Below are 11,006 nucleotides of genomic sequence, written 5' to 3' on the forward strand. Positions count from 1 at the left end.
ATCTTATTAATTTTTTTAATTTCCAGATTGTAAAACCAATCCCTCTCTTAAAATATAAGACTTAATAATTTAAAACTAACTTTTTTAAATTTAATATCTATTCATGACAGTTCAAAAGGTTTAAGTTAAGATAATGTTTATACTTCCTCATAAAACAATTGATTTTCTGTAAGATACTCAAAATCTTGTTCTCATTGTTTTTCATATTGCTGGTTCTCTCTCCTCCCTGTTAACATCAAAATGGGTGACTTTAAAGTATTCCATATTTGAAATATTTTGTAGGAAGAAGTGGTAACAGTTTTAGCTGCAAAAACTTTCTTCCTCAGCCTTCTCCTTTACCCTATCTTATTTCTGATCCCCAAAGAATGATAAAGTGGTACAGCAGAGTCATCATTTAGCAGCTCATGTCATATAACAATCTCCTGGGCCTCCTTCCTTCAGCTCTTCTGACCTTCCAGACTGGCTGACTCACAAAAGGGAAAGACGTCCATCCAGAAATTTAGAAGGGTGTGAGAATGGTTCACTAATTTAAGAAAAGCCTGAGAGGGATGAATATACAATCACTTTAATTATGCAAACAGATAACAAAATGCATGAAAAGGAAGATTATGTTTTTACTTGAAATGTGTATTTCACCAGTATGTAATACAACTTATGAGGGCTTGTGTAATTCTGAAATAAGATTCCTGAATAACATTGCAGCATGTGTCCCCTCAGCAATGGCCTTCAAATACTGAGAGCCACAGAATACAGGTACCTACAAAAAGTGTCATAAATCTACTGGTTACACGATATTGCTGAGTATTGTGTTCTACAGGTAGAATTAGCTGAAAGAGAAACTATGTGCAAAAAAGTCACTCTTCAGCAATTTGTCCACATAAAGGTAATGAACCATAAACATCATCCATGAATACTCATCCATGGATATACAGCATCAAGAATTTGGGAATACACTCACAGATGTGCACCAACTATGAACCTTGAACACTCTTTACAAAGCCACTTTTGCTACAAATAGAAAAACCCCATAATTAACAAGACAAGGATTGTTGTCAATGGTTATAAGAATTTGGTGATATGAAAAGACAAAGAAGTGGGTCACAATGTTAACAAAGGACCTGAAATGTTGTGATCTTACAAGTATCAAGACATCAGCTATCTGATATAGCAGGACATAAAAGAAATTCAAAATTTTTTATTCTAATAGCAAAGGGGTAGGGTAAGGAACAAAACCCACAGAACGTTCTTCATGCACGCCAAAGTTCTCCAGCCAAAGACTAGTGGGAACACACCTGTTGCAGAACACAGTCGGGTTTCTTGACTTGCTGCAACAATAGAGAACACACACGTGCAGAAACATGGGTATTTCACTGAGAGGTATTAGAAGGGACTTACAGGATTTGAGATTGCATGAGGTGATTTGAGGGAGAGTTCAAGAAAGCAGGGCTTTGCTCTGGATTGGGTGTTATCAGGAGATGGGGTAATTTTATGATTGGGTAGCTGAATAATTCTTATCTAGAAGGGGAGAAGAATAGACTGAAGCTAAAGCTGTCATTAGTAAAGAAGCATCAGTCATTCACATCGGCCAGGATATGGGGGATGTTTGGTCATTTTTGTGGCTCGGCCACATCTGGCCGCAGGCACAGCTGTCTGCTAATGATATAGAGTCATCACAGCTGGAATCAACTCATGCACCTATTTTCCTAGATAGTGTGGGGTTATCCATTAGTGCTTTCACCAGATAAATGAGCAGGGCCAGGTTGATCTGCATCGCGTTCACATTCCCTTTTTCCTCCTCTGAGACAGTTATAATTTTGACTTCAGTTCTGGGAAAAACTTCAGATTTTGAAAACAAGATGTCTGCTCCTTTTCCAAACCCCATGCTCTGAAAAGCATTTATAAATCCCAGTCTCAAACTCTGCACCGAAGGACTGCTGTTGAGATATACTACACCTGCTTCCTAATTCATATAATCTTGGGAGATATATACATATACATATACATTTACATATATAATATTCCTGATGCCATATTTTTCATCAATATTCCATCTACTGTAATAATTGGTCCCCGAGTTGCTTTAGAAAACTAGTGCAATGTATTAAAATCAAGTGTTAGGAAATTCCATGAGCTCACCTACAACTTTTATTTGAGAATTAAACTATTATTAAATTGTATCTAACTCTGAACTACAGTTTAATTATACTCAGTACTTCTTAAGCCTTCATAAAGCAATTTTTCCTTCCTTAAAAAAAAGTGCAAAGACGGCATTGGTGAAACTAGGGTCATAAATTCTGACCTTTCACTGACAAAAACAATAACGCTCCCCTTTCAGGGCCCTCACCGACCCCAGTCTCATCTTGGTGTCTATCTTCGCCGCCCCCGGCCCCAACCCCTTCCTGCTCTCCTGGAGCCTGTGCCCCTGGGGCTCCAGTCATCCACCAACCTTGGGGGCAAGGCCTCCCCACCCCCTGCCCTCCACCCTGGGGCCACCACAGACACTACCTGCTTCTAGGCCACTTTGGCGCTGAATCCTAAGAGTCTCTGATGCTCTTGCTTTTCCGTGGCTACAGATATGAAGGTGCTGGTTCAGTACGGAGCGGGGACACAGCAGGGGGCTGAGGTACTGTATACACAGAGGCCAGCATCTCCAGGAACAACCGGCCGCTCCCCATGCATCCAGATAATCTCAGCTGTGGAGCAGGGCACATTCTTGTCATCAGCAGAGACCAACGAAGGCCTTCTCCCTTCAGACACGTCACATTTAGGCTCAGAACGCTCAGCCCAATTACAGAGTACTTCAATACACACTTCATTTGCAAGTCTACCTTCTGCTGCTTTTCCTTCTCATGCACTGGGCTGGGCCAGTCCCAGTCATTCAGTCACGCAGGCAGGACTGCTACACCAACCAGGTGTGGGCCTGCTGGACCCAGCTCTTCACCCTTGGCCTCACCTAGTGTGTCCAGGTCATGGGTCTCTCCGCTACCCTGACAGCCATCGTCAACCACTTACAGAACATCATCCAGGAAGATAAACTTTCCGGCAAGTGGATCAAGTAAGTCATGGAGCACTCCTGGAAGCTTCAGGTAGGCAGGTATAGTGGCTAGATCGCCGGAGCCAGTCTATAGTGCACACCACACACCTGCTGAGAAGCAACTAAAAGACAAACAGGAGTCTTTCCTGCCCTAAGAAATGGTTTAACCTTTGACGAAGCAGCAGATTTTGGAACACTGTTTTAACTCAATTTATATTTAGAAAATTTCAAAGGACAAAAAGCAAAGTTTTATAAAGTCAGAAACTAGTATTAAAGAAAACTAAAATACCTGAAAAACAAAGACATTTCACAGTAAGTTTCAATTCATTAAAAAAAAAAAAAGACTTAGGATGGACATTTACAAATAATTTGCCATTAACATCCCATTTAACGCTCAACTTAAATTGTCCCCTAAGAAGTTTTATGGACAGAGTTTTTAAGAACACAGTAAAGGAAGCAGATGACAGAATTCAAGCTAATATTCTCCTGATTTCTTCCAAAGAATAAAACCACAAATTATTACTATGCCCTTTTGCCTTATATTTATTTTAATAATTTGCATTAATGTGGTACTGATGGTTTTCCTCATTATATTCAAGAAAGTAGCTACTTGCCTACAAATAACAGTTGTCCTTTTAAAAAACGATTAAAACTTAGCAAAAATAAAACTGTTCAGACAAGATCTGATTTTTAAAGCTCAAAAGGAAGATAACCTGGGCAATTATTGATTTATAATGTGTTAAATATAATATTTTCTAATATGTAAATACTTTTAAAAAGAATCGGCCCACCTAAAATTACTTTTGCTCACCCATTTTCACTTACCTATGCCATCATGATTAATTTTAATTTGAAATTCAAATATAGATTGTACATTAGGTAACTATTGTATCAATGTAAAATTTTCTAACTTTGATCACTGTACTGAGGCTATGTATGAGAACGTCCTTTTTCCCTAATGAACAGGACCAAAAGCTTTATCTATTAGAATACTGATTTCAAGCTTGTTATTAAGAAACAAAAGACTCAGAAAAAACTTACGAGCTTCCCCTCTTTCCTGCCCAAGTTATTCAGATAGAAAAACCTGCTTCAGGAAGAAAATCTTAGGATGTTCACCTCAGCCTAATTTGAATTAGATATGGAATAGACCTGTTCCCAGGTGCAGACAGGAAAGTAAATCAGTCTCCAAAAGGGGGGTTAGAACCTAAGTGGCCATGAGGGTGAGTGGCCAAAGACCAGGTGTCCTCAAATTGGTCACTTACTGCAATGGTTCTCAGACTTAACTGTATGTTAGAATCACCTGGAAGCTTTCAAAAACCCCTAGTGTCTAGGCTTCACTCCATCTATCTACTCACCAAATCAAGATATATAGCGGTGGTGCTAAATAGAAATTTTTAAAGTCCCCAGGTAATTCCAACGTGCACCAAGTTTGAGAATCACTGTCTTGGACGAGCAGCCTTGGCAATACTTGGAAGCTGGTTAGAAACGCAGAACCTCAGGCTCACCCTCAAATCTGCTGAACCAGAATCTGCAGCTTAACAAGATCCCCAGGTGATTTCTGTGCAAATAAAAGTCTGCTAAATATTAGAATCTCCTGGAGAACTAATAAAGGGGAGAGGCCAAGGTTCAATGAGGAAAGCGAAGACCTGTACCTATGACTTTACCAACTCCCCCAGAGAAAAAGTTTCAGTATCTGACCATCCCATCTGTCCCTTCAGTAAGGCAAAACTTACTTCCCTCAGTGCGCATTTCCATCCTCCCAATCCGACAGCCAACCACCGTTAATAGGAATAACTCACTATTTAATGTTCGGCAACTGGGGCGATTTCATAGTATGATCTACACCTAGAGTTAACCATATTTTATTTTTATTATAACTCCATACTAAATAGTGACCAAACTCTGAGGCTATTAATAAACACTGCATTTCTATTTGAGCAAAATAATATTTAAGACACGAAAACGCTGGAAAATAATAAATTCTGATTTTTTCCTATTGTTACACATTGCACACGAAGCTGATATATTTCCTGTATAACTAGTCATGCTACTATAAGAGCACTGCCATAGGAAATCTAAGAATTAATTAGTCTGGGGTTTGCAACGGTGTGGGCATCTCTTGACTACTCTAGACATCATATTCTAATTGTCGTACCTCCTTTGCCATTCGCCTCTTTCTCGGCTGTCAGCCCCTATCTTATTCTGACACACAGTGCCATCTTAAGGCAAAAACAACCTTCTCTCAGTGCACATTTCCATTCTAGTCTTTCAGCAGTTGTAGGGCTAAGAAAAATTGTTTATTTGAAGCCAGTTGTTCACAGAAGAAATTAGAAAATAACATCAAATAGAATGAGGATTTCCAAAGATAAACCACAATGTAGATACTTGGGCATATTTTGTATAGTAGAAATGAATGTAGAATAAATATGTTTCTCCTCAAAATATATAGTTGAGTGTACATGAGTCAGAGAGTTTTGTAAAAATGAAAAAAAAATAGCTGTATCAGAGTTTCAATCCTTGTGTACTTACTATTAATTTCACTTAGTAAAAATTATGTGAAACGATATTGGAAGAAGCGAGCAACTGAAACTTCAGATAATATTGTCTCTATCTCTCCCCTGTGCGGGAAAAATTAGCCATATAGCTCTATAATAGGTAGTTAAATTAGGTGAGGTGAGGCAGTTAATGAGATGAGGCAAGAACATGTTGTGGGGGAAAAACACAAGAAATCACTTTGAGAAACTAAGATGTTCCATAAATCAATTAACCTCCAAAATGTATAATTTGAAAAAGACAGAACAAAGCAAACTAAATTTATTCCAATTTTAACATTCTTATTTTCCCTTTAATGCTTATGACTCTTCTACTGATATATAAGTGCTCACTAGTTCATTACATTAACGCATAACAAAATCAAACTTAGCAATAAAATAGCATAAAATTATGTTCTGTGTTAATAATAAAGCTTTAACAAAAACGACACACTCTGGCATATGTGTGTCTCCTCCCCTATGGCATACCTGTGACTGTCACAATAAAATGACAAGGACATTATTTCCCCAGAGTAATAGTACTAACTCAAAATCCTTCTCAACACAAAGTTCAGTCATTGCTTCATTCATTCATTTGTTCATTCATTCATGCACAAATATTTATTTTGTGCCCCTTCTGGGACACAGTATAAAACAAAATAGACACAGCCCCTGCCCTCAAAGAGCTTATGCATTTTAGGAAAGACAGACATTGAAACAAGTTCAGCATGATAAAACATGGCATGAAAAATAAAATCTTTTTTTGCTATAGTTGATTTAGGATTTAGACCCTTCTAAGCTCCAAGCTTAAGAAACTATGTCCCAGAATTTATGTAATTCCTTATACAAGTCCTTCCACTCACATTAGCCATTCCTGTGAAAGGGAGGTTTCAAACGTTTATTATCACTGAGCACATTGCTACCCTAACAATATAGAAATTCTGTTATAAAGAGAAAAGGGGTTATCATGTGGGCAAGAGCAGCCTCTATCTTAGTGTTTAAAAATACATTTTTTTCTGTGAATGAATAAAATCTTCATTAAAGTCACTCCATCACTTCTGTTTCATAACTAGCAACATTCAGTTTCTAATTCTCATTTTGCAATATTAATTTCCTTATTATCTTAGGTCATTAGCTTTCTCAGTTATTAAATAATTGTTACACAACTTTCCATAGGTCTGGACCTTGTTTTCTCACCTAGATTAAGTCCTATGCATACCTTTCCCTCTTTATTTGCAGGATACTATCAATATGCTATGAATTATTTCTCTTAATAAATGTGTTTGTTCATTCAGACTGTTATAACAAAATACCATAGCCTGGGTGACTTATAAACAACAGAAATGTATTCCTCACAGTTCTAGAGGCCAAGAATTTCAAGACCATGGCATTAGCAGACTCAGTGTTAATGAGGGCTACCTGGTTCATAGATGGTGACTTCTTGCTGTATCTCACGTGGCGGAAGGGACTAGAAAGGTCTGTGGGGTCTCTTTTATAAAAGCATTAATCCCATTCATATCATAAGGACTCTGCCCTCATGACCTAAGCACCTCTCAAAGACCACCCCCTCTTAATACCATCCCTTTGGGCATTAGGATTTCAATATGTGAACTGGGGGGAAAACAAATATTCAAACCATAGCAATAAGTAATTCCCAATATTTCAAGAGAACAACATACTTTAGAATAGAGATAAGGGGAATAACCATGCTTTAATGTGATAATTAATTACTAATGTTTCAAATTGCTTCCACTGCGGACTTTTAAAGTACAGTAGTCCCCCTTAAATGGGCAGGGGGAGGGAGATATGTTCTAAAACCCCCAGTGCATACCTGAAACCACAAATAGTACCAAACCCTACATATACTATGTTTTTTCCTATACAGACATACCTTCAAGAGGTGGTATTGCAGATGAACTTCCTTCTAAATAAAACTATATGGTGTGAGCAATCACAATTTAGTAAGAGGTATTTCTATGAAACCAAAAGAAAAAAGGTTAATAATTGGAGCAAACTATAAACTTAGTTTCTGAGTCTAAGTTTTCTAGCTTTCAGTTCAAAACATCTTTAGATGGCAGAATAAGAATGACAGTTTCCATCTGATGAACTTTCCTGATTTGCAGTTGGAATGTCTGGTAATGTCAGGGTGCACTGATGAACTCTCTAAGTGGCCTACACAGACATAGGCATGAAGGTGGCACATTTATGATCTGTTGTGGTGATATCTCTGAAGTTTATATTGAGTTGTGCCCATTTAGCTAGTTAGAATGGGGGGGGATGAAAGTTTTAGTTTTTAGTAATTCCAAGTCACTAAAATTGGGTGGGAGAACATTGAAAATATTAGTTTGGAGAGTTGTAGCCAGATATTAGAGGAAACTAGAAGAGTTCAGGTTCCAGTCCAGTTTGTAGGTAGATAACAAAACCTCAAAGACAATAGACAGGACTAGAATCTGATAATGGGACCATAATAGTTTTCTATTGAAAGAAACATTTTTCTCTCTACAGTCACCCCATTTTTACCAAATATATTCCAGTAACACTAATTTATTTGTAAAATATGTCTAGTCTCATTAAATTTGGCCTAGTTTTTTTTAATACATATAACAAGAATAGTAATTTTATGCACATTTTCAGATGATACTTCAGTTAAACTTTTACTAATATCCAAAGGGCTTTATTGGCTCCATAAAGCCAACTGTAGTTTTTAAAATTATCTGGTAATAAAGAATCTCCGATTAGATTTTAATAGTCTCTTTAGGCTAAAAAGCATGAAAGTGCAATGAGATTCAAAGTGAGTACACAGTTCAAAAATAAAATTGGTAAGAATTTCAAGAAGACTGCAGAGCATTAAACCAAGTGTGAAGCCCCTCTGAACACACTGGCCCAATTACAAATTAAGTGTGTCATGGAAGCCATTTAGTGGGCATGACAACCTGAACACTGTATGACAATGAGGCAGCAAAGGGCAGGAATGGACACACTCATTTCCTGTATCTCATATATTCACGTGCATGCTCCATTATCTCATCAGACTTCACTTACAAGACATAAGTTCAAAGATAAATTATTAAGCATTTCAAGACGGCAAGAGCAGAGCATTAAAGCAACTGCAGGGCGTTTCTGAGAACAGGTCGCACGCCCAGAAATCCAGCCCTGGTCTCTCCTTCCACTTCATCCCCTCTAGCCTCAACTGATTAAAAAAAACCTCTCTGCTCCTTCCTTCTTGATTCTTCTGCACATATGAACCACACTGCCCAGGTATAGCAAGCTGAAGACTAATAAGGTACCTGAAGCTGAAAGTAATCTGGTGGATGGCCCTTGGAGAACAAGTTGTTGGCTGGAGAAGGATGTTCTAATCTCTTCCACTTAAACCAGGAAGGCCTGAGGTGAGTCTTAGACTAGGGTGATGGGGTAAATGTTATCTTTTTTAAAATTTATTTTTATTTAACTGTAGTTGGTTTCAGGTGTACGATATAGTGATTCAACGTTTTTATACCTTACAATGTGATTATCCCACTAACTAAATGTTAGAAAACAACTTTATAATAAATTGAATGCCTAAATTAAAAGCACTTGTTCAGGTTTTATTTATCCATTGTTTTATTTTCCCAGTGACTATTCACCAACTTCAAATTACTAAACAGATGCTAAAGATCTAACTAAGAGCAGGTATTATAGTTCCTACCCTTATGCAACTTGAATAAATAGGCAATGAATGACAATTCAGTGCCACAAGAAATACCAAGGGGGTCCTGCAGGGCCCTAAGGAAGCACAAAGCAGGCTGTGAACGGAGCTTCGGGGACGGTAAGTCTTCTGGAAGAAATTAGCTGTGCAGTGACACCTGCAGCACGCGTAAGAGTAAGTGGGGCTCAGGGGGAGAAAAGACTTCTTGACAAACAGAATATCATGAGCAAAAGCAGGAATAATTACAAGGAAATCGAAGTAAATTCAGAAGAGGGGGAACCAGGAACCATGGGGCTCTTCAAGGACCACCTACGAGCTCTTAATTGCCGTGGGCAGCCATAATTTGAGTTTCATAGTGAATCATATTTGCCTTGTCAAAATGACACGCTATGAAGAACGAAGAGTGGAGTCAACAGATGCTTGCGCGGCTCACAGAAGGGAAGTAGGCTGGATTAGAGGACGGAAAATAGCGAGGTTTGGACGTGAGAAAGACTTAGAAAGCAGAATTGACAGGACTGGCTGACTGACTGGACGATGAAAGGCTAAAGAACAAAAAAAAAATGATAAAGATTCCCCAGACTCCCGGGTCAGTGACTGGATCAATGCCGGTGCCATTTCCTGAAGGTTAAAGAGCCGGAGGTAGCCGGGCAAGAGCAAGAACCTGGAGTTGAATACTTCAGGTATCTGCAACTCCTCCAGTAATATCCTGTTAATCCAAAATTTGCTCCCGAAAAGCTGCCCCCGCGCTGCAGTTCGACTGCTTGGGCAGGCAACAAACCAAGGAGATTCTTCTCACAAGAGGGAACCCTAGAGCACAACCTCGAAGAGGAGACACTGCAAAAATAAAGAAACAGGAAGCTTCTGGACGCCCTAAAAGACCCACCCCTCAAATGTCCGGGAGCGGCTCCACCCCTAAAAGCCAACAACTAGAGCAGAAAAGTGCAGGCAGGTTGACAGGGTCACACATGAGACTCCGCCCACCCGGGACTGAGACTGTGGATGCCCGGATGTGGATGCAGGAGGAGAGTGCGTAACGCGAGGACGCGCGGAGGGGCGGGGCCCTGCCTGCGTCCTAACTGCGCCTTCCCCTCACGTGACAGCCTTCCCGCCAGCCAATGGATGAGCGCGGATGCGAATTTCGAATGTGGTGGCGGTATTCGGTAGTTGACGGGAACCTGTGCTTTGGGCCTGGAGGTTCGGAAACCCTGAGCACGCTCCGCAGGACAGTTTCGCGGAGCCTTGGAATGTGAGGAGGGAAGCAGCGGCTGCAGAAGTGGTGGCCAAGGTATCGTTGCGGACGTACCTGTGGGAGGCGGGTCTCCTGGCCCTTTCCAGCAATGCACCCACCCCCGCCCGCTGGCTTTCCTGAAACCCCTCGGACAAAGAGGAGGCCACAGGATTTTCTGGTGTCGATCGGAGGCGTCGTGACCCCTGTTCCTCTCCCCCTAGGGTCTCTCTGCCGGTCTTAGATCGGTGGCCAAAAACTCAGGCTGTGGGGTCGGCCCGACCTGGTGCCTTTCTCTTGTCCTGCCCCTCGACCCGTGCTTCCAGATGATCCAATTTCCTCTTCTGTTAAATAAATGGGGACCTGAACCTCCTGCCTTGTAGAATGGTGTGAATTAAGTGATGTGCAGATAAAGCATTTAAAGTAGTTAAAAGCCAGGCTCAATATGCGGGCACACAAACTTGGCAACTGTTTTTTGTGCATCCCTCCGCTTTTGTTTGGTCGCTCACTCTGGAGAAGCAGGCCTGACCA

The sequence above is a fragment of the Pteronotus mesoamericanus genome, unplaced genomic scaffold (assembly GCF_021234165.1).
Source record: "Pteronotus mesoamericanus isolate MK-2021 breed Mesoamerican mustached bat unplaced genomic scaffold, CSHL_Meso_final scaffold_54, whole genome shotgun sequence".
Taxonomy (NCBI): Eukaryota; Metazoa; Chordata; class Mammalia; order Chiroptera; family Mormoopidae; genus Pteronotus; species Pteronotus mesoamericanus.